The sequence below is a fragment of the Schistocerca gregaria genome, chromosome 7 (assembly GCF_023897955.1).
Source record: "Schistocerca gregaria isolate iqSchGreg1 chromosome 7, iqSchGreg1.2, whole genome shotgun sequence".
Classification (NCBI taxonomy): Eukaryota; Metazoa; Arthropoda; class Insecta; order Orthoptera; family Acrididae; genus Schistocerca; species Schistocerca gregaria.
This window is the reverse complement of record NC_064926.1, coordinates 108188132-108215321: the sequence shown is the minus strand read 5'-3', so window position 1 is coordinate 108215321 and position 27190 is coordinate 108188132. Positions and strand designations below refer to the sequence as shown.

Below are 27190 nucleotides of genomic sequence, written 5' to 3'. Positions count from 1 at the left end.
TTGCTTCTCGGTACGCACAGGGGCGAACCTGCGGCCACTGTCAAATGAAAGAGTCCGTTGTGTGTTTGTCGATTTGGCGTCTCCCAGTCGTTTCTAGCGCCAGTCCTCTACATATACGGCCATTTGCAAGCGTCAGCCGAGCAAAGTCGAGACAAGTCGACACATGAGGACACACGATGCTGTGAATCGTAATCCGCACTAGCCTTCGCGGAGCGAGACGAGGGGTGGAGGAAAACCATTCGTACCACAACTGTTCGGAAATTCGAAGCAACCACGCTGACCGACACACCACCACTGCCTTCCCCTACAAGCTGTTTGCGCCGTGATGTGTCGCCTTCCCTCCTGGCGCCAGAGGACGAAGGCTATCTCGCTGTAGGCGCTCAACGCCGAGTGGAAGGCGAACACATCTGAACCCGTTTTCCTGGTGCTGCTAGGGCGATATACTGTGACTAGGCGCAGAACTGACTTCCACTGAAGAAATCTGCCCTTTAATGCACATCAGGGCCAACACGAAATTTCTAATATGAAGTACTCACTGACGATCCAAAGACGTTTCAGTACGTATGCGTCGGTACCGCCGGGGCAGTGCCTAAGTATTGTAAAGTGAAGGTGACAGTTCGATCCTCACACGAAGTATTTCATTGGCTTCCCACGAGTACGTAATGCACAGCGTGGCTGTTGCTAGGAAACGGCCTTAGATGCCGTTTGCTAATATCTGCTTTCTTTTGCGTCAATGTGGAAATTATCCTATTACTAAATACAGTTGTGCTGGTTACAGTTCAAACTGGATACGACGGAAGAGCGCGGGATGCGTTTCCTACGCCACATCTGACATTGCGCCTTAAATATTGTAAGACTGACATAATTCCGTCCTACCGAAAAAAGAAACAGATTTCGCAGTCAGGTTCTTGAGATAATGCTAGAGACGGAAGTCACTGGGGCTGTTGTCTCACACGTCAGATTGGCCGAGCGGTCTAAGGCGCCAGATTTAAGCTCTGGTTCCCGAAAGGGAGCGTGGGTTCGAACCCCACATCTGACAATGCATTTTAATCATTCAGAAACTAACCTACTCCATTCATGTTGTAGAACAAGTAAATTATGCAGAAACACGCCATGGAGGTTTTGCTAGGGAAGACAGTGGCAGCAGTGCTGGCGTCTCACGTCCCATAGGCTGAGCAGTCAAAAAGAAATAGCGGAACATACTTTTCCTGTGTCGAGTTTTAGCTCTTCTCACGGACGTTTCCGTGGTCGTTGTGTTGTGGCTCTGGGCTCGAAGCGACAGGCGAAAATGAGTCAACAGTGACACGTACGTGGTTCAATGAATGGCAGGGCCTTAATAAAGATAGATGAAACGGCGGTTGGGGTAGTGGAGTCCTGAAGCGGCCGTAAATTGCGGGCAATAAGCTCACCAAGTTAGACTGTTATTATGCTAATAACGAGGGGGCTGTGGGTTCGATCCCACCAAGGGCTATTCCATTTTGTTTCCCTAAAAGGCAAATCCCAAGTGATCTGTACAAGGACTAAGGCGTCCGCCCGTCTGGCGACGTTCTCGCCAACTTGTATGCCACGCCAAAGACACGGGTCCATGCCCGATCACCGAAATTCGACAGCGTTGGGCGTGGTTAGTACTCAGGTGGGTGACCAGCTAGGAAGTCCGCGAGCTATTGGTTTCTTCAGTTTTGCCTTTTTCCTTAGTTTTTGAGTCTGCTGCGCGGAAATCCTGCGGTCCAGCACGCTGACACCTCTCTTGCTTCTCGGTACGCACAGGGGTGAACCTGCGGCCACTGTCAAATGAAAGAGTCCGTTGTGTGTTTGTCGATTTGGCGTCTCCCAGTCGTTTCTAGCGCCAGTCCTCTACATATACGGCCATTTGCAAGCGTCAGCCGAGCAAAGTCGAGACAAGTCGACACATGAGGACACACGATGCTGTGAATCGTAATCCGCACTAGCCTTCGCGGAGCGAGACGAGGGGTGGAGGAAAACCATTCGTACCACAACTGTTCGGAAATTCGAAGATCAAGTAGCGTTGAACACACTCTCCTGAGTAAAGGAGACAACTTCCGTGTGGTGTCCGGGTTTCGAACCCGGATCAGCTACTTGGGAAGCAACCACGCTGACCGACACACCACCACTGCCTTCCCCTACAAGCTGTTTGCGCCGTGATGTGTCGCCTTCCCTCCTGGCGCCAGAGGACGAAGGCTATCTCGCTGTAGGCGCTCAACGCCGAGTGGAAGGCGAACACATCTGAACCCGTTTTCCTGGTGCTGCTAGGGCGATATACTGTGACTAGGCGCAGAACTGACTTCCACTGAAGAAATCTGCCCTTTAATGCACATCAGGGCCAACACGAAATTTCTAATATGAAGTACTCACTGACGATCCAAAGACGTTTCAGTACGTATGCGTCGGTACCGCCGGGGCAGTGCCTAAGTATTGTAAAGTGAAGGTGACAGTTCGATCCTCACACGAAGTATTTCATTGGCTTCCCACGAGTACGTAATGCACAGCGTGGCTGTTGCTAGGAAACGGCCTTAGATGCCGTTTGCTAATATCTGCTTTCTTTTGCGTCAATGTGGAAATTATCCTATTACTAAATACAGTTGTGCTGGTTACAGTTCAAACTGGATACGACGGAAGAGCGCGGGATGCGTTTCCTACGCCACATCTGACATTGCGCCTTAAATATTGTAAGACTGACATAATTCCGTCCTACCGAAAAACGAAACAGATTTCGCAGTCAGGTTCTTGAGATAATGCTAGAGACGGAAGTCACTGGGGCTGTTGTCTCACACGTCAGATTGGCCGAGCGGTCTAAGGCGCCAGGTTTAAGCTCTGGTTCCCGAAAGGGAGCGTGGGTTCGAACCCCACATCTGACAATGCATTTTAATCATTCAGAAACTAACCTACTCCATTCATGTTGTAGAACAAGTAAATTACGCAGAAACACGCCATGGAGGTTTTGCTAGGGAAGACAGTGGCAGCAGTGCTGGCGTCTCACGTCCCATAGGCTGAGCAGTCAAAAAGAAATAGCGGAACATACTTTTCCTGTGTCGAGTTTTAGCTCTTCTCACGGACGTTTCCGTGGTCGTTGTGTTGTGGCTCTGGGCTCGAAGCGACAGGCGAAAATGAGTCAACAGTGACACGTACGTGTTTCAATGAATGGCAGGGCCTTAATAAAGATAGATGAAACGGCGGTTGCGGTAGTGGAGTCCTGAAGCGGCCGTATTGCGCGGGCAATAAGCTCACCAAGTTAGACTGTTATTATGCTAATAACGAGGGGGCTGTGGGTTCGATCCCACCAAGGGCTATTCCATTTTGTTTCCCTAAAAGGCAAATCCCAAGTGATCTGTACAAGGACTAAGGCGTCCGCCCGTCTGGCGACGTTCTCGCCAACTTGTATGCCACGCCAAAGACACGGGTCCATGCCCGATCACCGAAATTCGACAGCGTTGGGCGTGGTTAGTACTCAGGTGGGTGACCAGCTAGGAAGTCCGCGAGCTATTGGTTTCTTCAGTTTTGCCTTTTTCCTTAGTTTTTGAGTCTGCTGCGCGGAAATCCTGCGGTCCAGCACGCTGACACCTCTCTTGCTTCTCGGTACGCACAGGGGCGAACCTGCGGCCACTGTCAAATGAAAGAGTCCGTTGTGTGTTTGTCGATTTGGCGTCTCCCAGTCGTTTCTAGCGCCAGTCCTCTACATATACGGCCATTTGCAAGCGTCAGCTTTCGCGTCAGCCGAGCAAAGTCGAGACAAGTCGACACATGAGGACACACGATGCTGTGAATCGTAATCCGCACTAGCCTTCGCGGAGCGAGACGAGGGGTGGAGGAAAACCATTCGTACCACAACTGTTCGGAAATTCGAAGATCAAGTAACGTTGAACACACTCTCCTGAGTAAAGGAGACAACTTCCGTGTGGTGTCCGGGTTTCGAACCCGGATCAGCTACTTGGGAAGCAACCACGCTGACCGACACACCACCACTGCCTTCCCCTACAAGCTGTTTGCGCCGTGATGTGTCGCCTTCCCTCCTGGCGCCAGAGGACGAAGGCTATCTCGCTGTAGGCGCTCAACGCCGAGTGGAAGGCGAACACATCTGAACCCGTTTTCCTGGTGCTGCTAGGGCGATATACTGTGACTAGGCGCAGAACTGACTTCCACTGAAGAAATCTGCCCTTTAATGCACATCAGGGCCAACACGAAATTTCTAATATGAAGTACTCACTGACGATCCAAAGACGTTTCAGTACGTATGCGTCGGTACCGCCGGGGCAGTGCCTAAGTATTGTAAAGTGAAGGTGACAGTTCGATCCTCACACGAAGTATTTCATTGGCTTCCCACGAGTACGTAATGCACAGCGTGGCTGTTGCTAGGAAACGGCCTTAGATGCCGTTTGCTAATATCTGCTTTCTTTTGCGTCAATGTGGAAATTATCCTATTACTAAATACAGTTGTGCTGGTTACAGTTCAAACTGGATACGACGGAAGAGCGCGGGATGCGTTTCCTACGCCACATCTGACATTGCGCCTTAAATATTGTAAGACTGACATAATTCCGTCCTACCGAAAAAAGAAACAGATTTCGCAGTCAGGTTCTTGAGATAATGCTAGAGACGGAAGTCACTGGGGCTGTTGTCTCACACGTCAGATTGGCCGAGCGGTCTAAGGCGCCAGATTTAAGCTCTGGTTCCCGAAAGGGAGCGTGGGTTCGAACCCCACATCTGACAATGCATTTTAATCATTCAGAAACTAACCTACTCCATTCATGTTGTAGAACAAGTAAATTACGCAGAAACACGCCATGGAGGTTTTTCTAGGGAAGACAGTGGCAGCAGTGCTGGCGTCTCACGTCCCATAGGCTGAGCAGTCAAAAAGAAATAGCGGAACATACTTTTCCTGTGTCGAGTTTTAGCTCTTCTCACGGACGTTTCCGTGGTCGTTGTGTTGTGGCTCTGGGCTCGAAGCGACAGGCGAAAATGAGTCAACAGTGACACGTACGTGTTTCAATGAATGGCAGGGCCTTAATAAAGATAGATGAAACGGCGGTTGGGGTAGTGGAGTCCTGAAGCGGCCGTATTGCGCGGGCAATAAGCTCACCAAGTTAGACTGTTATTATGCTAATAACGAGGGGGCTGTGGGTTCGATCCCACCAAGGGCTATTCCATTTTGTTTCCCTAAAAGGCAAATCCCAAGTGATCTGTACAAGGACTAAGGCGTCCGCCCGTCTGGCGACGTTCTCGCCAACTTGTATGCCACGCCAAAGACACGGGTCCATGCCCGATCACCGAAATTCGACAGCGTTGGGCGTGGTTAGTACTCAGGTGAGTGACCAGCTAGGAAGTCCGCGAGCTATTGGTTTCTTCAGTTTTGCCTTTTTCCTTAGTTTTTGAGTCTGCTGCGCGGAAATCCTGCGGTCCAGCACGCTGACACCTCTCTTGCTTCTCGGTACGCACAGGGGCGAACCTGCGGCCACTGTCAAATGAAAGAGTCCGTTGTGTGTTTGTCGATTTGGCGTCTCCCAGTCGTTTCTAGCGCCAGTCCTCTACATATACGGCCATTTGCAAGCGTCAGCCGAGCAAAGTCGAGACAAGTCGACACATGAGGACACACGATGCTGTGAATCGTAATCCGCACTAGCCTTCGCGGAGCGAGACGAGGGGTGGAGGAAAACCATTCGTACCACAACTGTTCGGAAATTCGAAGATCAAGTAACGTTGAACACACTCTCCTGAGTAAAGGAGACAACTTCCGTGTGGTGTCCGGGTTTCGAACCCGGATCAGCTACTTGGGAAGCAACCACGCTGACCGACACACCACCACTGCCTTCCCCTACAAGCTGTTTGCGCCGTGATGTGTCGCCTTCCCTCCTGGCGCCAGAGGACGAAGGCTATCTCGCTGTAGGCGCTCAACGCCGAGTGGAAGGCGAACACATCTGAACCCGTTTTCCTGGTGCTGCTAGGGCGATATACTGTGACTAGGCGCAGAACTGACTTCCACTGAAGAAATCTGCCCTTTAATGCACATCAGGGCCAACACGAAATTTCTAATATGAAGTACTCACTGACGATCCAAAGACGTTTCAGTACGTATGCGTCGGTACCGCCGGGGCAGTGCCTAAGTATTGTAAAGTGAAGGTGACAGTTCGATCCTCACACGAAGTATTTCATTGGCTTCCCACGAGTACGTAATGCACAGCGTGGCTGTTGCTAGGAAACGGCCTTAGATGCCGTTTGCTAATATCTGCTTTCTTTTGCGTCAATGTGGAAATTATCCTATTACTAAATACAGTTGTGCTGGTTACAGTTCAAACTGGATACGACGGAAGAGCGCGGGATGCGTTTCCTACGCCACATCTGACATTGCGCCTTAAATATTGTAAGACTGACATAATTCCGTCCTACCGAAAAAAGAAACAGATTTCGCAGTCAGGTTCTTGAGATAATGCTAGAGACGGAAGTCACTGGGGCTGTTGTCTCACACGTCAGATTGGCCGAGCGGTCTAAGGCGCCAGATTTAAGCTCTGGTTCCCGAAAGGGAGCGTGGGTTCGAACCCCACATCTGACAATGCATTTTAATCATTCAGAAACTAACCTACTCCATTCATGTTGTAGAACAAGTAAATTACGCAGAAACACGCCATGGAGGTTTTTCTAGGGAAGACAGTGGCAGCAGTGCTGGCGTCTCACGTCCCATAGGCTGAGCAGTCAAAAAGAAATAGCGGAACATACTTTTCCTGTGTCGAGTTTTAGCTCTTCTCACGGACGTTTCCGTGGTCGTTGTGTTGTGGCTCTGGGCTCGAAGCGACAGGCGAAAATGAGTCAACAGTGACACGTACGTGTTTCAATGAATGGCAGGGCCTTAATAAAGATAGATGAAACGGCGGTTGGGGTAGTGGAGTCCTGAAGCGGCCGTATTGCGCGGGCAATAAGCTCACCAAGTTAGACTGTTATTATGCTAATAACGAGGGGGCTGTGGGTTCGATCCCACCAAGGGCTATTCCATTTTGTTTCCCTAAAAGGCAAATCCCAAGTGATCTGTACAAGGACTAAGGCGTCCGCCCGTCTGGCGACGTTCTCGCCAACTTGTATGCCACGCCAAAGACACGGGTCCATGCCCGATCACCGAAATTCGACAGCGTTGGGCGTGGTTAGTACTCAGGTGAGTGACCAGCTAGGAAGTCCGCGAGCTATTGGTTTCTTCAGTTTTGCCTTTTTCCTTAGTTTTTGAGTCTGCTGCGCGGAAATCCTGCGGTCCAGCACGCTGACACCTCTCTTGCTTCTCGGTACGCACAGGGGCGAACCTGCGGCCACTGTCAAATGAAAGAGTCCGTTGTGTGTTTGTCGATTTGGCGTCTCCCAGTCGTTTCTAGCGCCAGTCCTCTACATATACGGCCATTTGCAAGCGTCAGCCGAGCAAAGTCGAGACAAGTCGACACATGAGGACACACGATGCTGTGAATCGTAATCCGCACTAGCCTTCGCGGAGCGAGACGAGGGGTGGAGGAAAACCATTCGTACCACAACTGTTCGGAAATTCGAAGATCAAGTAGCGTTGAACACACTCTCCTGAGTAAAGGAGACAACTTCCGTGTGGTGTCCGGGTTTCGAACCCGGATCAGCTACTTGGGAAGCAACCACGCTGACCGACACACCACCACTGCCTTCCCCTACAAGCTGTTTGCGCCGTGATGTGTCGCCTTCCCTCCTGGCGCCAGAGGACGAAGGCTATCTCGCTGTAGGCGCTCAACGCCGAGTGGAAGGCGAACACATCTGAACCCGTTTTCCTGGTGCTGCTAGGGCGATATACTGTGACTAGGCGCAGAACTGACTTCCACTGAAGAAATCTGCCCTTTAATGCACATCAGGGCCAACACGAAATTTCTAATATGAAGTACTCACTGACGATCCAAAGACGTTTCAGTACGTATGCGTCGGTACCGCCGGGGCAGTGCCTAAGTATTGTAAAGTGAAGGTGACAGTTCGATCCTCACACGAAGTATTTCATTGGCTTCCCACGAGTACGTAATGCACAGCGTGGCTGTTGCTAGGAAACGGCCTTAGATGCCGTTTGCTAATATCTGCTTTCTTTTGCGTCAATGTGGAAATTATCCTATTACTAAATACAGTTGTGCTGGTTACAGTTCAAACTGGATACGACGGAAGAGCGCGGGATGCGTTTCCTACGCCACATCTGACATTGCGCCTTAAATATTGTAAGACTGACATAATTCCGTCCTACCGAAAAAAGAAACAGATTTCGCAGTCAGGTTCTTGAGATAATGCTAGAGACGGAAGTCACTGGGGCTGTTGTCTCACACGTCAGATTGGCCGAGCGGTCTAAGGCGCCAGATTTAAGCTCTGGTTCCCGAAAGGGAGCGTGGGTTCGAACCCCACATCTGACAATGCATTTTAATCATTCAGAAACTAACCTACTCCATTCATGTTGTAGAACAAGTAAATTATGCAGAAACACGCCATGGAGGTTTTGCTAGGGAAGACAGTGGCAGCAGTGCTGGCGTCTCACGTCCCATAGGCTGAGCAGTCAAAAAGAAATAGCGGAACATACTTTTCCTGTGTCGAGTTTTAGCTCTTCTCACGGACGTTTCCGTGGTCGTTGTGTTGTGGCTCTGGGCTCGAAGCGACAGGCGAAAATGAGTCAACAGTGACACGTACGTGGTTCAATGAATGGCAGGGCCTTAATAAAGATAGATGAAACGGCGGTTGGGGTAGTGGAGTCCTGAAGCGGCCGTAAATTGCGGGCAATAAGCTCACCAAGTTAGACTGTTATTATGCTAATAACGAGGGGGCTGTGGGTTCGATCCCACCAAGGGCTATTCCATTTTGTTTCCCTAAAAGGCAAATCCCAAGTGATCTGTACAAGGACTAAGGCGTCCGCCCGTCTGGCGACGTTCTCGCCAACTTGTATGCCACGCCAAAGACACGGGTCCATGCCCGATCACCGAAATTCGACAGCGTTGGGCGTGGTTAGTACTCAGGTGGGTGACCAGCTAGGAAGTCCGCGAGCTATTGGTTTCTTCAGTTTTGCCTTTTTCCTTAGTTTTTGAGTCTGCTGCGCGGAAATCCTGCGGTCCAGCACGCTGACACCTCTCTTGCTTCTCGGTACGCACAGGGGTGAACCTGCGGCCACTGTCAAATGAAAGAGTCCGTTGTGTGTTTGTCGATTTGGCGTCTCCCAGTCGTTTCTAGCGCCAGTCCTCTACATATACGGCCATTTGCAAGCGTCAGCCGAGCAAAGTCGAGACAAGTCGACACATGAGGACACACGATGCTGTGAATCGTAATCCGCACTAGCCTTCGCGGAGCGAGACGAGGGGTGGAGGAAAACCATTCGTACCACAACTGTTCGGAAATTCGAAGATCAAGTAGCGTTGAACACACTCTCCTGAGTAAAGGAGACAACTTCCGTGTGGTGTCCGGGTTTCGAACCCGGATCAGCTACTTGGGAAGCAACCACGCTGACCGACACACCACCACTGCCTTCCCCTACAAGCTGTTTGCGCCGTGATGTGTCGCCTTCCCTCCTGGCGCCAGAGGACGAAGGCTATCTCGCTGTAGGCGCTCAACGCCGAGTGGAAGGCGAACACATCTGAACCCGTTTTCCTGGTGCTGCTAGGGCGATATACTGTGACTAGGCGCAGAACTGACTTCCACTGAAGAAATCTGCCCTTTAATGCACATCAGGGCCAACACGAAATTTCTAATATGAAGTACTCACTGACGATCCAAAGACGTTTCAGTACGTATGCGTCGGTACCGCCGGGGCAGTGCCTAAGTATTGTAAAGTGAAGGTGACAGTTCGATCCTCACACGAAGTATTTCATTGGCTTCCCACGAGTACGTAATGCACAGCGTGGCTGTTGCTAGGAAACGGCCTTAGATGCCGTTTGCTAATATCTGCTTTCTTTTGCGTCAATGTGGAAATTATCCTATTACTAAATACAGTTGTGCTGGTTACAGTTCAAACTGGATACGACGGAAGAGCGCGGGATGCGTTTCCTACGCCACATCTGACATTGCGCCTTAAATATTGTAAGACTGACATAATTCCGTCCTACCGAAAAACGAAACAGATTTCGCAGTCAGGTTCTTGAGATAATGCTAGAGACGGAAGTCACTGGGGCTGTTGTCTCACACGTCAGATTGGCCGAGCGGTCTAAGGCGCCAGGTTTAAGCTCTGGTTCCCGAAAGGGAGCGTGGGTTCGAACCCCACATCTGACAATGCATTTTAATCATTCAGAAACTAACCTACTCCATTCATGTTGTAGAACAAGTAAATTACGCAGAAACACGCCATGGAGGTTTTGCTAGGGAAGACAGTGGCAGCAGTGCTGGCGTCTCACGTCCCATAGGCTGAGCAGTCAAAAAGAAATAGCGGAACATACTTTTCCTGTGTCGAGTTTTAGCTCTTCTCACGGACGTTTCCGTGGTCGTTGTGTTGTGGCTCTGGGCTCGAAGCGACAGGCGAAAATGAGTCAACAGTGACACGTACGTGTTTCAATGAATGGCAGGGCCTTAATAAAGATAGATGAAACGGCGGTTGGGGTAGTGGAGTCCTGAAGCGGCCGTATTGCGCGGGCAATAAGCTCACCAAGTTAGACTGTTATTATGCTAATAACGAGGGGGCTGTGGGTTCGATCCCACCAAGGGCTATTCCATTTTGTTTCCCTAAAAGGCAAATCCCAAGTGATCTGTACAAGGACTAAGGCGTCCGCCCGTCTGGCGACGTTCTCGCCAACTTGTATGCCACGCCAAAGACACGGGTCCATGCCCGATCACCGAAATTCGACAGCGTTGGGCGTGGTTAGTACTCAGGTGGGTGACCAGCTAGGAAGTCCGCGAGCTATTGGTTTCTTCAGTTTTGCCTTTTTCCTTAGTTTTTGAGTCTGCTGCGCGGAAATCCTGCGGTCCAGCACGCTGACACCTCTCTTGCTTCTCGGTACGCACAGGGGCGAACCTGCGGCCACTGTCAAATGAAAGAGTCCGTTGTGTGTTTGTCGATTTGGCGTCTCCCAGTCGTTTCTAGCGCCAGTCCTCTACATATACGGCCATTTGCAAGCGTCAGCTTTCGCGTCAGCCGAGCAAAGTCGAGACAAGTCGACACATGAGGACACACGATGCTGTGAATCGTAATCCGCACTAGCCTTCGCGGAGCGAGACGAGGGGTGGAGGAAAACCATTCGTACCACAACTGTTCGGAAATTCGAAGATCAAGTAGCGTTGAACACACTCTCCTGAGTAAAGGAGACAACTTCCGTGTGGTGTCCGGGTTTCGAACCCGGATCAGCTACTTGGGAAGCAACCACGCTGACCGACACACCACCACTGCCTTCCCCTACAAGCTGTTTGCGCCGTGATGTGTCGCCTTCCCTCCTGGCGCCAGAGGACGAAGGCTATCTCGCTGTAGGCGCTCAACGCCGAGTGGAAGGCGAACACATCTGAACCCGTTTTCCTGGTGCTGCTAGGGCGATATACTGTGACTAGGCGCAGAACTGACTTCCACTGAAGAAATCTGCCCTTTAATGCACATCAGGGCCAACACGAAATTTCTAATATGAAGTACTCACTGACGATCCAAAGACGTTTCAGTACGTATGCGTCGGTACCGCCGGGGCAGTGCCTAAGTATTGTAAAGTGAAGGTGACAGTTCGATCCTCACACGAAGTATTTCATTGGCTTCCCACGAGTACGTAATGCACAGCGTGGCTGTTGCTAGGAAACGGCCTTAGATGCCGTTTGCTAATATCTGCTTTCTTTTGCGTCAATGTGGAAATTATCCTATTACTAAATACAGTTGTGCTGGTTACAGTTCAAACTGGATACGACGGAAGAGCGCGGGATGCGTTTCCTACGCCACATCTGACATTGCGCCTTAAATATTGTAAGACTGACATAATTCCGTCCTACCGAAAAAAGAAACAGATTTCGCAGTCAGGTTCTTGAGATAATGCTAGAGACGGAAGTCACTGGGGCTGTTGTCTCACACGTCAGATTGGCCGAGCGGTCCAAGGCGCCAGATTTAAGCTCTGGTTCCCGAAAGGGAGCGTGGGTTCGAACCCCACATCTGACAATGCATTTTAATCATTCAGAAACTAACCTACTCCATTCATGTTGTAGAACAAGTAAATTATGCAGAAACACGCCATGGAGGTTTTGCTAGGGAAGACAGTGGCAGCAGTGCTGGCGTCTCACGTCCCATAGGCTGAGCAGTCAAAAAGAAATAGCGGAACATACTTTTCCTGTGTCGAGTTTTAGCTCTTCTCACGGACGTTTCCGTGGTCGTTGTGTTGTGGCTCTGGGCTCGAAGCGACAGGCGAAAATGAGTCAACAGTGACACGTACGTGGTTCAATGAATGGCAGGGCCTTAATAAAGATAGATGAAACGGCGGTTGGGGTAGTGGAGTCCTGAAGCGGCCGTAAATTGCGGGCAAGAAGCTCACCAAGTTAGACTGTTATTATGCTAATAACGAGGGGGCTGTGGGTTCGATCCCACCAAGGGCTATTCCATTTTGTTTCCCTAAAAGGCAAATCCCAAGTGATCTGTACAAGGACTAAGGCGTCCGCCCGTCTGGCGACGTTCTCGCCAACTTGTATGCCACGCCAAAGACACGGGTCCATGCCCGATCACCGAAATTCGACAGCGTTGGGCGTGGTTAGTACTCAGGTGGGTGACCAGCTAGGAAGTCCGCGAGCTATTGGTTTCTTCAGTTTTGCCTTTTTCCTTAGTTTTTGAGTCTGCTGCGCGGAAATCCTGCGGTCCAGCACGCTGACACCTCTCTTGCTTCTCGGTACGCACAGGGGTGAACCTGCGGCCACTGTCAAATGAAAGAATCCGTTGTGTGTTTGTCGATTTGGCGTCTCCCAGTCGTTTCTAGCGCCAGTCCTCTACATATACGGCCATTTGCAAGCGTCAGCCGAGCAAAGTCGAGACAAGTCGACACATGAGGACACACGATGCTGTGAATCGTAATCCGCACTAGCCTTCGCGGAGCGAGACGAGGGGTGGAGGAAAACCATTCGTACCACAACTGTTCGGAAATTCGAAGATCAAGTAGCGTTGAACACACTCTCCTGAGTAAAGGAGACAACTTCCGTGTGGTGTCCGGGTTTCGAACCCGGATCAGCTACTTGAGAAGCAACCACGCTGACCGACACACCACCACTGCCTTCCCCTACAAGCTGTTTGCGCCGTGATGTGTCGCCTTCCCTCCTGGCGCCAGAGGACGAAGGCTATCTCGCTGTAGGCGCTCAACGCCGAGTGGAAGGCGAACACATCTGAACCCGTTTTCCTGGTGCTGCTAGGGCGATATACTGTGACTAGGCGCAGAACTGACTTCCACTGAAGAAATCTGCCCTTTAATGCACATCAGGGCCAACACGAAATTTCTAATATGAAGTACTCACTGACGATCCAAAGACGTTTCAGTACGTATGCGTCGGTACCGCCGGGGCAGTGCCTAAGTATTGTAAAGTGAAGGTGACAGTTCGATCCTCACACGAAGTATTTCATTGGCTTCCCACGAGTACGTAATGCACAGCGTGGCTGTTGCTAGGAAACGGCCTTAGATGCCGTTTGCTAATATCTGCTTTCTTTTGCGTCAATGTGGAAATTATCCTATTACTAAATACAGTTGTGCTGGTTACAGTTCAAACTGGATACGACGGAAGAGCGCGGGATGCGTTTCCTACGCCACATCTGACATTGCGCCTTAAATATTGTAAGACTGACATAATTCCGTCCTACCGAAAAACGAAACAGATTTCGCAGTCAGGTTCTTGATATAATGCTAGAGACGGAAGTCACTGGGGCTGTTGTCTCACACGTCAGATTGGCCGAGCGGTCTAAGGCGCCAGGTTTAAGCTCTGGTTCCCGAAAGGGAGCGTGGGTTCGAACCCCACATCTGACAATGCATTTTAATCATTCAGAAACTAACCTACTCCATTCATGTTGTAGAACAAGTAAATTACGCAGAAACACGCCATGGAGGTTTTGCTAGGGAAGACAGTGGCAGCAGTGCTGGCGTCTCACGTCCCATAGGCTGAGCAGTCAAAAAGAAATAGCGGAACATACTTTTCCTGTGTCGAGTTTTAGCTCTTCTCACGGACGTTTCCGTGGTCGTTGTGTTGTGGCTCTGGGCTCGAAGCGACAGGCGAAAATGAGTCAACAGTGACACGTACGTGTTTCAATGAATGGCAGGGCCTTAATAAAGATAGATGAAACGGCGGTTGCGGTAGTGGAGTCCTGAAGCGGCCGTATTGCGCGGGCAATAAGCTCACCAAGTTAGACTGTTATTATGCTAATAACGAGGGGGCTGTGGGTTCGATCCCACCAAGGGCTATTCCATTTTGTTTCCCTAAAAGGCAAATCCCAAGTGATCTGTACAAGGACTAAGGCGTCCGCCCGTCTGGCGACGTTCTCGCCAACTTGTATGCCACGCCAAAGACACGGGTCCATGCCCGATCACCGAAATTCGACAGCGTTGGGCGTGGTTAGTACTCAGGTGGGTGACCAGCTAGGAAGTCCGCGAGCTATTGGTTTCTTCAGTTTTGCCTTTTTCCTTAGTTTTTGAGTCTGCTGCGCGGAAATCCTGCGGTCCAGCACGCTGACACCTCTCTTGCTTCTCGGTACGCACAGGGGCGAACCTGCGGCCACTGTCAAATGAAAGAGTCCGTTGTGTGTTTGTCGATTTGGCGTCTCCCAGTCGTTTCTAGCGCCAGTCCTCTACATATACGGCCATTTGCAAGCGTCAGCTTTCGCGTCAGCCGAGCAAAGTCGAGACAAGTCGACACATGAGGACACACGATGCTGTGAATCGTAATCCGCACTAGCCTTCGCGGAGCGAGACGAGGGGTGGAGGAAAACCATTCGTACCACAACTGTTCGGAAATTCGAAGATCAAGTAGCGTTGAACACACTCTCCTGAGTAAAGGAGACAACTTCCGTGTGGTGTCCGGGTTTCGAACCCGGATCAGCTACTTGGGAAGCAACCACGCTGACCGACACACCACCACTGCCTTCCCCTACAAGCTGTTTGCGCCGTGATGTGTCGCCTTCCCTCCTGGCGCCAGAGGACGAAGGCTATCTCGCTGTAGGCGCTCAACGCCGAGTGGAAGGCGAACACATCTGAACCCGTTTTCCTGGTGCTGCTAGGGCGATATACTGTGACTAGGCGCAGAACTGACTTCCACTGAAGAAATCTGCCCTTTAATGCACATCAGGGCCAACACGAAATTTCTAATATGAAGTACTCACTGACGATCCAAAGACGTTTCAGTACGTATGCGTCGGTACCGCCGGGGCAGTGCCTAAGTATTGTAAAGTGAAGGTGACAGTTCGATCCTCACACGAAGTATTTCATTGGCTTCCCACGAGTACGTAATGCACAGCGTGGCTGTTGCTAGGAAACGGCCTTAGATGCCGTTTGCTAATATCTGCTTTCTTTTGCGTCAATGTGGAAATTATCCTATTACTAAATACAGTTGTGCTGGTTACAGTTCAAACTGGATACGACGGAAGAGCGCGGGATGCGTTTCCTACGCCACATCTGACATTGCGCCTTAAATATTGTAAGACTGACATAATTCCGTCCTACCGAAAAAAGAAACAGATTTCGCAGTCAGGTTCTTGAGATAATGCTAGAGACGGAAGTCACTGGGGCTGTTGTCTCACACGTCAGATTGGCCGAGCGGTCTAAGGCGCCAGATTTAAGCTCTGGTTCCCGAAAGGGAGCGTGGGTTCGAACCCCACATCTGACAATGCATTTTAATCATTCAGAAACTAACCTACTCCATTCATGTTGTAGAACAAGTAAATTACGCAGAAACACGCCATGGAGGTTTTTCTAGGGAAGACAGTGGCAGCAGTGCTGGCGTCTCACGTCCCATAGGCTGAGCAGTCAAAAAGAAATAGCGGAACATACTTTTCCTGTGTCGAGTTTTAGCTCTTCTCACGGACGTTTCCGTGGTCGTTGTGTTGTGGCTCTGGGCTCGAAGCGACAGGCGAAAATGAGTCAACAGTGACACGTACGTGTTTCAATGAATGGCAGGGCCTTAATAAAGATAGATGAAACGGCGGTTGGGGTAGTGGAGTCCTGAAGCGGCCGTATTGCGCGGGCAATAAGCTCACCAAGTTAGACTGTTATTATGCTAATAACGAGGGGGCTGTGGGTTCGATCCCACCAAGGGCTATTCCATTTTGTTTCCCTAAAAGGCAAATCCCAAGTGATCTGTACAAGGACTAAGGCGTCCGCCCGTCTGGCGACGTTCTCGCCAACTTGTATGCCACGCCAAAGACACGGGTCCATGCCCGATCACCGAAATTCGACAGCGTTGGGCGTGGTTAGTACTCAGGTGAGTGACCAGCTAGGAAGTCCGCGAGCTATTGGTTTCTTCAGTTTTGCCTTTTTCCTTAGTTTTTGAGTCTGCTGCGCGGAAATCCTGCGGTCCAGCACGCTGACACCTCTCTTGCTTCTCGGTACGCACAGGGGCGAACCTGCGGCCACTGTCAAATGAAAGAGTCCGTTGTGTGTTTGTCGATTTGGCGTCTCCCAGTCGTTTCTAGCGCCAGTCCTCTACATATACGGCCATTTGCAAGCGTCAGCTTTCGCGTCAGCCGAGCAAAGTCGAGACAAGTCGACACATGAGGACACACGATGCTGTGAATCGTAATCCGCACTAGCCTTCGCGGAGCGAGACGAGGGGTGGAGGAAAACCATTCGTACCACAACTGTTCGGAAATTCGAAGATCAAGTAGCGTTGAACACACTCTCCTGAGTAAAGGAGACAACTTCCGTGTGGTGTCCGGGTTTCGAACCCGGATCAGCTACTTGGGAAGCAACCACGCTGACCGACACACCACCACTGCCTTCCCCTACAAGCTGTTTGCGCCGTGATGTGTCGCCTTCCCTCCTGGCGCCAGAGGACGAAGGCTATCTCGCTGTAGGCGCTCAACGCCGAGTGGAAGGCGAACACATCTGAACCCGTTTTCCTGGTGCTGCTAGGGCGATATACTGTGACTAGGCGCAGAACTGACTTCCACTGAAGAAATCTGCCCTTTAATGCACATCAGGGCCAACACGAAATTTCTAATATGAAGTACTCACTGACGATCCAAAGACGTTTCAGTACGTATGCGTCGGTACCGCCGGGGCAGTGCCTAAGTATTGTAAAGTGAAGGTGACAGTTCGATCCTCACACGAAGTATTTCATTGGCTTCCCACGAGTACGTAATGCACAGCGTGGCTGTTGCTAGGAAACGGCCTTAGATGCCGTTTGCTAATATCTGCTTTCTTTTGCGTCAATGTGGAAATTATCCTATTACTAAATACAGTTGTGCTGGTTACAGTTCAAACTGGATACGACGGAAGAGCGCGGGATGCGTTTCCTACGCCACATCTGACATTGCGCCTTAAATATTGTAAGACTGACATAATTCCGTCCTACCGAAAAAAGAAACAGATTTCGCAGTCAGGTTCTTGAGATAATGCTAGAGACGGAAGTCACTGGGGCTGTTGTCTCACACGTCAGATTGGCCGAGCGGTCTAAGGCGCCGGATTTAAGCTCTGGTTCCCGAAAGGGAGCGTGGGTTCGAACCCCACATCTGACAATGCATTTTAATCATTCAGAAACTAACCTACTCCATTCATGTTGTAGAACAAGTAAATTACGCAGAAACACGCCATGGAGGTTTTTCTAGGGAAGACAGTGGCAGCAGTGCTGGCGTCTCACGTCCCATAGGCTGAGCAGTCAAAAAGAAATAGCGGAACATACTTTTCCTGTGTCGAGTTTTAGCTCTTCTCACGGACGTTTCCGTGGTCGTTGTGTTGTGGCTCTGGGCTCGAAGCGACAGGCGAAAATGAGTCAACAGTGACACGTACGTGTTTCAATGAATGGCAGGGCCTTAATAAAGATAGATGAAACGGCGGTTGGGGTAGTGGAGTCCTGAAGCGGCCGTATTGCGCGGGCAATAAGCTCACCAAGTTAGACTGTTATTATGCTAATAACGAGGGGGCTGTGGGTTCGATCCCACCAAGGGCTATTCCATTTTGTTTCCCTAAAAGGCAAATCCCAAGTGATCTGTACAAGGACTAAGGCGTCCGCCCGTCTGGCGACGTTCTCGCCAACTTGTATGCCACGCCAAAGACACGGGTCCATGCCCGATCACCGAAATTCGACAGCGTTGGGCGTGGTTAGTACTCAGGTGAGTGACCAGCTAGGAAGTCCGCGAGCTATTGGTTTCTTCAGTTTTGCCTTTTTCCTTAGTTTTTGAGTCTGCTGCGCGGAAATCCTGCGGTCCAGCACGCTGACACCTCTCTTGCTTCTCGGTACGCACAGGGGCGAACCTGCGGCCACTGTCAAATGAAAGAGTCCGTTGTGTGTTTGTCGATTTGGCGTCTCCCAGTCGTTTCTAGCGCCAGTCCTCTACATATACGGCCATTTGCAAGCGTCAGCTTTCGCGTCAGCCGAGCAAAGTCGAGACAAGTCGACACATGAGGACACACGATGCTGTGAATCGTAATCCGCACTAGCCTTCGCGGAGCGAGACGAGGGGTGGAGGAAAACCATTCGTACCACAACTGTTCGGAAATTCGAAGATCAAGTAGCGTTGAACACACTCTCCTGAGTAAAGGAGACAACTTCCGTGTGGTGTCCGGGTTTCGAACCCGGATCAGCTACTTGGGAAGCAACCACGCTGACCGACACACCACCACTGCCTTCCCCTACAAGCTGTTTGCGCCGTGATGTGTCGCCTTCCCTCCTGGCGCCAGAGGACGAAGGCTATCTCGCTGTAGGCGCTCAACGCCGAGTGGAAGGCGAACACATCTGAACCCGTTTTCCTGGTGCTGCTAGGGCGATATACTGTGACTAGGCGCAGAACTGACTTCCACTGAAGAAATCTGCCCTTTAATGCACATCAGGGCCAACACGAAATTTCTAATATGAAGTACTCACTGACGATCCAAAGACGTTTCAGTACGTATGCGTCGGTACCGCCGGGGCAGTGCCTAAGTATTGTAAAGTGAAGGTGACAGTTCGATCCTCACACGAAGTATTTCATTGGCTTCCCACGAGTACGTAATGCACAGCGTGGCTGTTGCTAGGAAACGGCCTTAGATGCCGTTTGCTAATATCTGCTTTCTTTTGCGTCAATGTGGAAATTATCCTATTACTAAATACAGTTGTGCTGGTTACAGTTCAAACTGGATACGACGGAAGAGCGCGGGATGCGTTTCCTACGCCACATCTGACATTGCGCCTTAAATATTGTAAGACTGACATAATTCCGTCCTACCGAAAAACGAAACAGATTTCGCAGTCAGGTTCTTGAGATAATGCTAGAGACGGAAGTCACTGGGGCTGTTGTCTCACACGTCAGATTGGCCGAGCGGTCTAAGGCGCCAGGTTTAAGCTCTGGTTCCCGAAAGGGAGCGTGGGTTCGAACCCCACATCTGACAATGCATTTTAATCATTCAGAAACTAACCTACTCCATTCATGTTGTAGAACAAGTAAATTACGCAGAAACACGCCATGGAGGTTTTGCTAGGGAAGACAGTGGCAGCAGTGCTGGCGTCTCACGTCCCATAGGCTGAGCAGTCAAAAAGAAATAGCGGAACATACTTTTCCTGTGTCGAGTTTTAGCTCTTCTCACGGACGTTTCCGTGGTCGTTGTGTTGTGGCTCTGGGCTCGAAGCGACAGGCGAAAATGAGTCAACAGTGACACGTACGTGTTTCAATGAATGGCAGGGCCTTAATAAAGATAGATGAAACGGCGGTTGCGGTAGTGGAGTCCTGAAGCGGCCGTATTGCGCGGGCAATAAGCTCACCAAGTTAGACTGTTATTATGCTAATAACGAGGGGGCTGTGGGTTCGATCCCACCAAGGGCTATTCCATTTTGTTTCCCTAAAAGGCAAATCCCAAGTGATCTGTACAAGGACTAAGGCGTCCGCCCGTCTGGCGACGTTCTCGCCAACTTGTATGCCACGCCAAAGACACGGGTCCATGCCCGATCACCGAAATTCGACAGCGTTGGGCGTGGTTAGTACTCAGGTGGGTGACCAGCTAGGAAGTCCGCGAGCTATTGGTTTCTTCAGTTTTGCCTTTTTCCTTAGTTTTTGAGTCTGCTGCGCGGAAATCCTGCGGTCCAGCACGCTGACACCTCTCTTGCTTCTCGGTACGCACAGGGGCGAACCTGCGGCCACTGTCAAATGAAAGAGTCCGTTGTGTGTTTGTCGATTTGGCGTCTCCCAGTCGTTTCTAGCGCCAGTCCTCTACATATACGGCCATTTGCAAGCGTCAGCCGAGCAAAGTCGAGACAAGTCGACACATGAGGACACACGATGCTGTGAATCGTAATCCGCACTAGCCTTCGCGGAGCGAGACGAGGGGTGGAGGAAAACCATTCGTACCACAACTGTTCGGAAATTCGAAGATCAAGTAGCGTTGAACACACTCTCCTGAATAAAGGAGACAACTTCCGTGTGGTGTCCGGGTTTCGAACCCGGATCAGCTACTTGGGAAGCAACCACGCTGACCGACACACCACCACTGCCTTCCCCTACAAGCTGTTTGCGCCGTGATGTGTCGCCTTCCCTCCTGGCGCCAGAGGACGAAGGCTATCTCGCTGTAGGCGCTCAACGCCGAGTGGAAGGCGAACACATCTGAACCCGTTTTCCTGGTGCTGCTAGGGCGATATACTGTGACTAGGCGCAGAACTGACTTCCACTGAAGAAATCTGCCCTTTAATGCACATCAGGGCCAACACGAAATTTCTAATATGAAGTACTCACTGACGATCCAAAGACGTTTCAGTACGTATGCGTCGGTACCGCCGGGGCAGTGCCTAAGTATTGTAAAGTGAAGGTGACAGTTCGATCCTCACACGAAGTATTTCATTGGCTTCCCACGAGTACGTAATGCACAGCGTGGCTGTTGCTAGGAAACGGCCTTAGATGCCGTTTGCTAATATCTGCTTTCTTTTGCGTCAATGTGGAAATTATCCTATTACTAAATACAGTTGTGCTGGTTACAGTTCAAACTGGATACGACGGAAGAGCGCGGGATGCGTTTCCTACGCCACATCTGACATTGCGCCTTAAATATTGTAAGACTGACATAATTCCGTCCTACCGAAAAACGAAACAGATTTCGCAGTCAGGTTCTTGAGATAATGCTAGAGACGGAAGTCACTGGGGCTGTTGTCTCACACGTCAGATTGGCCGAGCGGTCTAAGGCGCCAGGTTTAAGCTCTGGTTCCCGAAAGGGAGCGTGGGTTCGAACCCCACATCTGACAATGCATTTTAATCATTCAGAAACTAACCTACTCCATTCATGTTGTAGAACAAGTAAATTACGCAGAAACACGCCATGGAGGTTTTGCTAGGGAAGACAGTGGCAGCAGTGCTGGCGTCTCACGTCCCATAGGCTGAGCAGTCAAAAAGAAATAGCGGAACATACTTTTCCTGTGTCGAGTTTTAGCTCTTCTCACGGACGTTTCCGTGGTCGTTGTGTTGTGGCTCTGGGCTCGAAGCGACAGGCGAAAATGAGTCAACAGTGACACGTACGTGTTTCAATGAATGGCAGGGCCTTAATAAAGATAGATGAAACGGCGGTTGCGGTAGTGGAGTCCTGAAGCGGCCGTATTGCGCGGGCAATAAGCTCACCAAGTTAGACTGTTATTATGCTAATAACGAGGGGGCTGTGGGTTCGATCCCACCAAGGGCTATTCCATTTTGTTTCCCTAAAAGGCAAATCCCAAGTGATCTGTACAAGGACTAAGGCGTCCGCCCGTCTGGCGACGTTCTCGCCAACTTGTATGCCACGCCAAAGACACGGGTCCATGCCCGATCACCGAAATTCGACAGCGTTGGGCGTGGTTAGTACTCAGGTGGGTGACCAGCTAGGAAGTCCGCGAGCTATTGGTTTCTTCAGTTTTGCCTTTTTCCTTAGTTTTTGAGTCTGCTGCGCGGAAATCCTGCGGTCCAGCACGCTGACACCTCTCTTGCTTCTCGGTACGCACAGGGGCGAACCTGCGGCCACTGTCAAATGAAAGAGTCCGTTGTGTGTTTGTCGATTTGGCGTCTCCCAGTCGTTTCTAGCGCCAGTCCTCTACATATACGGCCATTTGCAAGCGTCAGCCGAGCAAAGTCGAGACAAGTCGACACATGAGGACACACGATGCTGTGAATCGTAATCCGCACTAGCCTTCGCGGAGCGAGACGAGGGGTGGAGGAAAACCATTCGTACCACAACTGTTCGGAAATTCGAAGATCAAGTAGCGTTGAACACACTCTCCTGAATAAAGGAGACAACTTCCGTGTGGTGTCCGGGTTTCGAACCCGGATCAGCTACTTGGGAAGCAACCACGCTGACCGACACACCACCACTGCCTTCCCCTACAAGCTGTTTGCGCCGTGATGTGTCGCCTTCCCTCCTGGCGCCAGAGGACGAAGGCTATCTCGCTGTAGGCGCTCAACGCCGAGTGGAAGGCGAACACATCTGAACCCGTTTTCCTGGTGCTGCTAGGGCGATATACTGTGACTAGGCGCAGAACTGACTTCCACTGAAGAAATCTGCCCTTTAATGCACATCAGGGCCAACACGAAATTTCTAATATGAAGTACTCACTGACGATCCAAAGACGTTTCAGTACGTATGCGTCGGTACCGCCGGGGCAGTGCCTAAGTATTGTAAAGTGAAGGTGACAGTTCGATCCTCACACGAAGTATTTCATTGGCTTCCCACGAGTACGTAATGCACAGCGTGGCTGTTGCTAGGAAACGGCCTTAGATGCCGTTTGCTAATATCTGCTTTCTTTTGCGTCAATGTGGAAATTATCCTATTACTAAATACAGTTGTGCTGGTTACAGTTCAAACTGGATACGACGGAAGAGCGCGGGATGCGTTTCCTACGCCACATCTGACATTGCGCCTTAAATATTGTAAGACTGACATAATTCCGTCCTACCGAAAAAAGAAACAGATTTCGCAGTCAGGTTCTTGAGATAATGCTAGAGACGGAAGTCACTGGGGCTGTTGTCTCACACGTCAGATTGGCCGAGCGGTCTAAGGCGCCAGATTTAAGCTCTGGTTCCCGAAAGGGAGCGTGGGTTCGAACCCCACATCTGTCAATGGACTTTAATCATTCAGAAACTAACCTACTCCATTCATGTTGTAGAACAAGTAAATTACGCAGAAACACGCCATGGAGGTTTTGCTAGGGAAGACAGTGGCAGCAGTGCTGGCGTCTCACGTCCCATAGGCTGAGCAGTCAAAAAGAAATAGCGGAACATACTTTTCCTGTGTCGAGTTTTAGCTCTTCTCACGGACGTTTCCGTGGTCGTTGTGTTGTGGCTCTGGGCTCGAAGCGACAGGCGAAAATGAGTCAACAGTGACACGTACGTGTTTCAATGAGTGGCAGGGCCTTAATAAAGATAGATGAAACGGCGGTTGGGGTAGTGGAGTCCTGAAGCGGCCGTATTGCGCGGGCAATAAGCTCACCAAGTTAGACTGTTATTATGCTAATAACGAGGGGGCTGTGGGTTCGATCCCACCAAGGGCTATTCCATTTTGTTTCCCTAAAAGGCAAATCCCAAGTGATCTGTACAAGGACTAAGGCGTCCGCCCGTCTGGCGACGTTCTCGCCAACTTGTATGCCACGCCAAAGACACGGGTCCATGCCCGATCACCGAAATTCGACAGCGTTGGGCGTGGTTAGTACTCAGGTGGGTGACCAGCTAGGAAGTCCGCGAGCTATTGGTTTCTTCAGTTTTGCCTTTTTCCTTAGTTTTTGAGTCTGCTGCGCGGAAATCCTGCGGTCCAGCACGCTGACACCTCTCTTGCTTCTCGGTACGCACAGGGGCGAACCTGCGGCCACTGTCAAATGAAAGAGTCCGTTGTGTGTTTGTCGATTTGGCGTCTCCCAGTCGTTTCTAGCGCCAGTCCTCTACATATACGGCCATTTGCAAGCGTCAGCCGAGCAAAGTCGAGACAAGTCGACACATGAGGACACACGTTGCTGTGAATCGTAATCCACACTAGCCTTCGCGGAGCGAGACGAGGGGTGGAGGAAAACCATTCGTACCACAACTGTTCGGAAATTCGAAGATCAAGTAGCGTTGAACACACTCTCCTGAGTAAAGGAGACAACTTCCGTGTGGTGTCCGGGTTTCGAACCCGGATCAGCTACTTGGGAAGCAACCACGCTGACCGACACACCACCACTGCCTTCCCCTACAAGCTGTTTGCGCCGTGATGTGTCGCCTTCCCTCCTGGCGCCAGAGGACGAAGGCTATCTCGCTGTAGGCGCTCAACGCCGAGTGGAAGGCGAACACATCTGAACCCGTTTTCCTGGTGCTGCTAGGGCGATATACTGTGACTAGGCGCAGAACTGACTTCCACTGAAGAAATCTGCCCTTTAATGCACATCAGGGCCAACACGAAATTTCTAATATGAAGTACTCACTGACGATCCAAAGACGTTTCAGTACGTATGCGTCGGTACCGCCGGGGCAGTGCCTAAGTATTGTAAAGTGAAGGTGACAGTTCGATCCTCACACGAAGTATTTCATTGGCTTCCCACGAGTACGTAATGCACAGCGTGGCTGTTGCTAGGAAACGGCCTTAGATGCCGTTTGCTAATATCTGCTTTCTTTTGCGTCAATGTGGAAATTATCCTATTACTAAATACAGTTGTGCTGGTTACAGTTCAAACTGGATACGACGGAAGAGCGCGGGATGCGTTTCCTACGCCACATCTGACATTGCGCCTTAAATATTGTAAGACTGACATAATTCCGTCCTACCGAAAAACGAAACAGATTTCGCAGTCAGGTTCTTGAGATAATGCTAGAGACGGAAGTCACTGGGGCTGTTATCTCACACGTCAGATTGGCCGAGCGGTCTAAGGCGCCAGGTTTAAGCTCTGGTTCCCGAAAGGGAGCGTGGGTTCGAACCCCACATCTGACAATGCATTTTAATCATTCAGAAACTAACCTACTCCATTCATGTTGTAGAACAAGTAAATTACGCAGAAACACGCCATGGAGGTTTTGCTAGGGAAGACAGTGGCAGCAGTGCTGGCGTCTCACGTCCCATAGGCTGAGCAGTCAAAAAGAAATAGCGGAACATACTTTTCCTGTGTCGAGTTTTAGCTCTTCTCACGGACGTTTCCGTGGTCGTTGTGTTGTGGCTCTGGGCTCGAAGCGACAGGCGAAAATGAGTCAACAGTGACACGTACGTGTTTCAATGAATGGCAGGGCCTTAATAAAGATAGATGAAACGGCGGTTGCGGTAGTGGAGTCCTGAAGCGGCCGTATTGCGCGGGCAATAAGCTCACCAAGTTAGACTGTTATTATGCTAATAACGAGGGGGCTGTGGGTTCGATCCCACCAAGGGCTATTCCATTTTGTTTCCCTAAAAGGCAAATCCCAAGTGATCTGTACAAGGACTAAGGCGTCCGCCCGTCTGGCGACGTTCTCGCCAACTTGTATGCCACGCCAAAGACACGGGTCCATGCCCGATCACCGAAATTCGACAGCGTTGGGCGTGGTTAGTACTCAGGTGGGTGACCAGCTAGGAAGTCCGCGAGCTATTGGTTTCTTCAGTTTTGCCTTTTTCCTTAGTTTTTGAGTCTGCTGCGCGGAAATCCTGCGGTCCAGCACGCTGACACCTCTCTTGCTTCTCGGTACGCACAGGGGCGAACCTGCGGCCACTGTCAAATGAAAGAGTCCGTTGTGTGTTTGTCGATTTGGCGTCTCCCAGTCGTTTCTAGCGCCAGTCCTCTACATATACGGCCATTTGCAAGCGTCAGCTTTCGCGTCAGCCGAGCAAAGTCGAGACAAGTCGACACATGAGGACACACGATGCTGTGAATCGTAATCCGCACTAGCCTTCGCGGAGCGAGACGAGGGGTGGAGGAAAACCATTCGTACCACAACTGTTCGGAAATTCGAAGATCAAGTAGCGTTGAACACACTCTCCTGAGTAAAGGAGACAACTTCCGTGTGGTGTCCGGGTTTCGAACCCGGATAAGCTACTTGGGAAGCAACCACGCTGACCGACACACCACCACTGCCTTCCCCTACAAGCTGTTTGCGCCGTGATGTGTCGCCTTCCCTCCTGGCGCCAGAGGACGAAGGCTATCTCGCTGTAGGCGCTCAACGCCGAGTGGAAGGCGAACACATCTGAACCCGTTTTCCTGGTGCTGCTAGGGCGATATACTGTGACTAGGCGCAGAACTGACTTCCACTGAAGAAATCTGCCCTTTAATGCACATCAGGGCCAACACGAAATTTCTAATATGAAGTACTCACTGACGATCCAAAGACGTTTCAGTACGTATGCGTCGGTACCGCCGGGGCAGTGCCTAAGTATTGTAAAGTGAAGGTGACAGTTCGATCCTCACACGAAGTATTTCATTGGCTTCCCACGAGTACGTAATGCACAGCGTGGCTGTTGCTAGGAAACGGCCTTAGATGCCGTTTGCTAATATCTGCTTTCTTTTGCGTCAATGTGGAAATTATCCTATTACTAAATACAGTTGTGCTGGTTACAGTTCAAACTGGATACGACGGAAGAGCGCGGGATGCGTTTCCTACGCCACATCTGACATTGCGCCTTAAATATTGTAAGACTGACATAATTCCGTCCTACCGAAAAAAGAAACAGATTTCGCAGTCAGGTTCTTGAGATAATGCTAGAGACGGAAGTCACTGGGGCTGTTGTCTCACACGTCAGATTGGCCGAGCGGTCTAAGGCGCCAGATTTAAGCTCTGGTTCCCGAAAGGGAGCGTGGGTTCGAACCCCACATCTGACAATGCATTTTAATCATTCAGAAACTAACCTACTCCATTCATGTTGTAGAACAAGTAAATTACGCAGAAACACGCCATGGAGGTTTTGCTAGGGAAGACAGTGGCAGCAGTGCTGGCGTCTCACGTCCCATAGGCTGAGCAGTCAAAAAGAAATAGCGGAACATACTTTTCCTGTGTCGAGTTTTAGCTCTTCTCACGGACGTTTCCGTGGTCGTTGTGTTGTGGCTCTGGGCTCGAAGCGACAGGCGAAAATGAGTCAACAGTGACACGTACGTGTTTCAATGAATGGCAGGGCCTTAATAAAGATAGATGAAACGGCGGTTGGGGTAGTGGAGTCCTGAAGCGGCCGTATTGCGCGGGCAA

The 27190-nt window shown here is 50.5% G+C and overlaps 15 non-coding genes across 15 annotated transcripts; all 15 read left to right on the top strand.

The window, feature by feature from the left end:
- The first annotated feature begins 955 nt into the window (after positions 1–955).
- On the top strand, positions 956–1039 carry Trnal-uaa (transfer RNA leucine (anticodon UAA)). Its single transcript has one exon. It is a non-coding gene; the product is annotated as a tRNA-Leu (tRNA).
- Positions 1040–2792: 1753 nt separating this feature from the next.
- Positions 2793–2876, top strand: Trnal-uaa (transfer RNA leucine (anticodon UAA)). The gene has a single exon. It is a non-coding gene; the product is annotated as a tRNA-Leu (tRNA).
- A 1765-nt stretch (positions 2877–4641) lies between these two features.
- On the top strand, positions 4642–4725 carry Trnal-uaa (transfer RNA leucine (anticodon UAA)). The gene has a single exon. It is a non-coding gene; the product is annotated as a tRNA-Leu (tRNA).
- Positions 4726–6478: 1753 nt separating this feature from the next.
- On the top strand, positions 6479–6562 carry Trnal-uaa (transfer RNA leucine (anticodon UAA)). Its single transcript has one exon. It is a non-coding gene; the product is annotated as a tRNA-Leu (tRNA).
- Positions 6563–8315: 1753 nt separating this feature from the next.
- On the top strand, positions 8316–8399 carry Trnal-uaa (transfer RNA leucine (anticodon UAA)). Its single transcript has one exon. It is a non-coding gene; the product is annotated as a tRNA-Leu (tRNA).
- A 1753-nt stretch (positions 8400–10152) lies between these two features.
- Positions 10153–10236, top strand: Trnal-uaa (transfer RNA leucine (anticodon UAA)). Its single transcript has one exon. It is a non-coding gene; the product is annotated as a tRNA-Leu (tRNA).
- Positions 10237–12001: 1765 nt separating this feature from the next.
- Positions 12002–12085, top strand: Trnal-uaa (transfer RNA leucine (anticodon UAA)). The gene has a single exon. It is a non-coding gene; the product is annotated as a tRNA-Leu (tRNA).
- A 1753-nt stretch (positions 12086–13838) lies between these two features.
- Positions 13839–13922, top strand: Trnal-uaa (transfer RNA leucine (anticodon UAA)). Its single transcript has one exon. It is a non-coding gene; the product is annotated as a tRNA-Leu (tRNA).
- Positions 13923–15687: 1765 nt separating this feature from the next.
- Positions 15688–15771, top strand: Trnal-uaa (transfer RNA leucine (anticodon UAA)). Its single transcript has one exon. It is a non-coding gene; the product is annotated as a tRNA-Leu (tRNA).
- A 1765-nt stretch (positions 15772–17536) lies between these two features.
- Trnal-uaa (transfer RNA leucine (anticodon UAA)) lies at positions 17537–17620 on the top strand. The gene has a single exon. It is a non-coding gene; the product is annotated as a tRNA-Leu (tRNA).
- Positions 17621–19385: 1765 nt separating this feature from the next.
- Positions 19386–19469, top strand: Trnal-uaa (transfer RNA leucine (anticodon UAA)). The gene has a single exon. It is a non-coding gene; the product is annotated as a tRNA-Leu (tRNA).
- Positions 19470–21222: 1753 nt separating this feature from the next.
- On the top strand, positions 21223–21306 carry Trnal-uaa (transfer RNA leucine (anticodon UAA)). The gene has a single exon. It is a non-coding gene; the product is annotated as a tRNA-Leu (tRNA).
- A 1753-nt stretch (positions 21307–23059) lies between these two features.
- On the top strand, positions 23060–23143 carry Trnal-uaa (transfer RNA leucine (anticodon UAA)). The gene has a single exon. It is a non-coding gene; the product is annotated as a tRNA-Leu (tRNA).
- A 1753-nt stretch (positions 23144–24896) lies between these two features.
- On the top strand, positions 24897–24980 carry Trnal-uaa (transfer RNA leucine (anticodon UAA)). Its single transcript has one exon. It is a non-coding gene; the product is annotated as a tRNA-Leu (tRNA).
- Positions 24981–26745: 1765 nt separating this feature from the next.
- On the top strand, positions 26746–26829 carry Trnal-uaa (transfer RNA leucine (anticodon UAA)). The gene has a single exon. It is a non-coding gene; the product is annotated as a tRNA-Leu (tRNA).
- Positions 26830–27190: the final 361 nt, after the last annotated feature.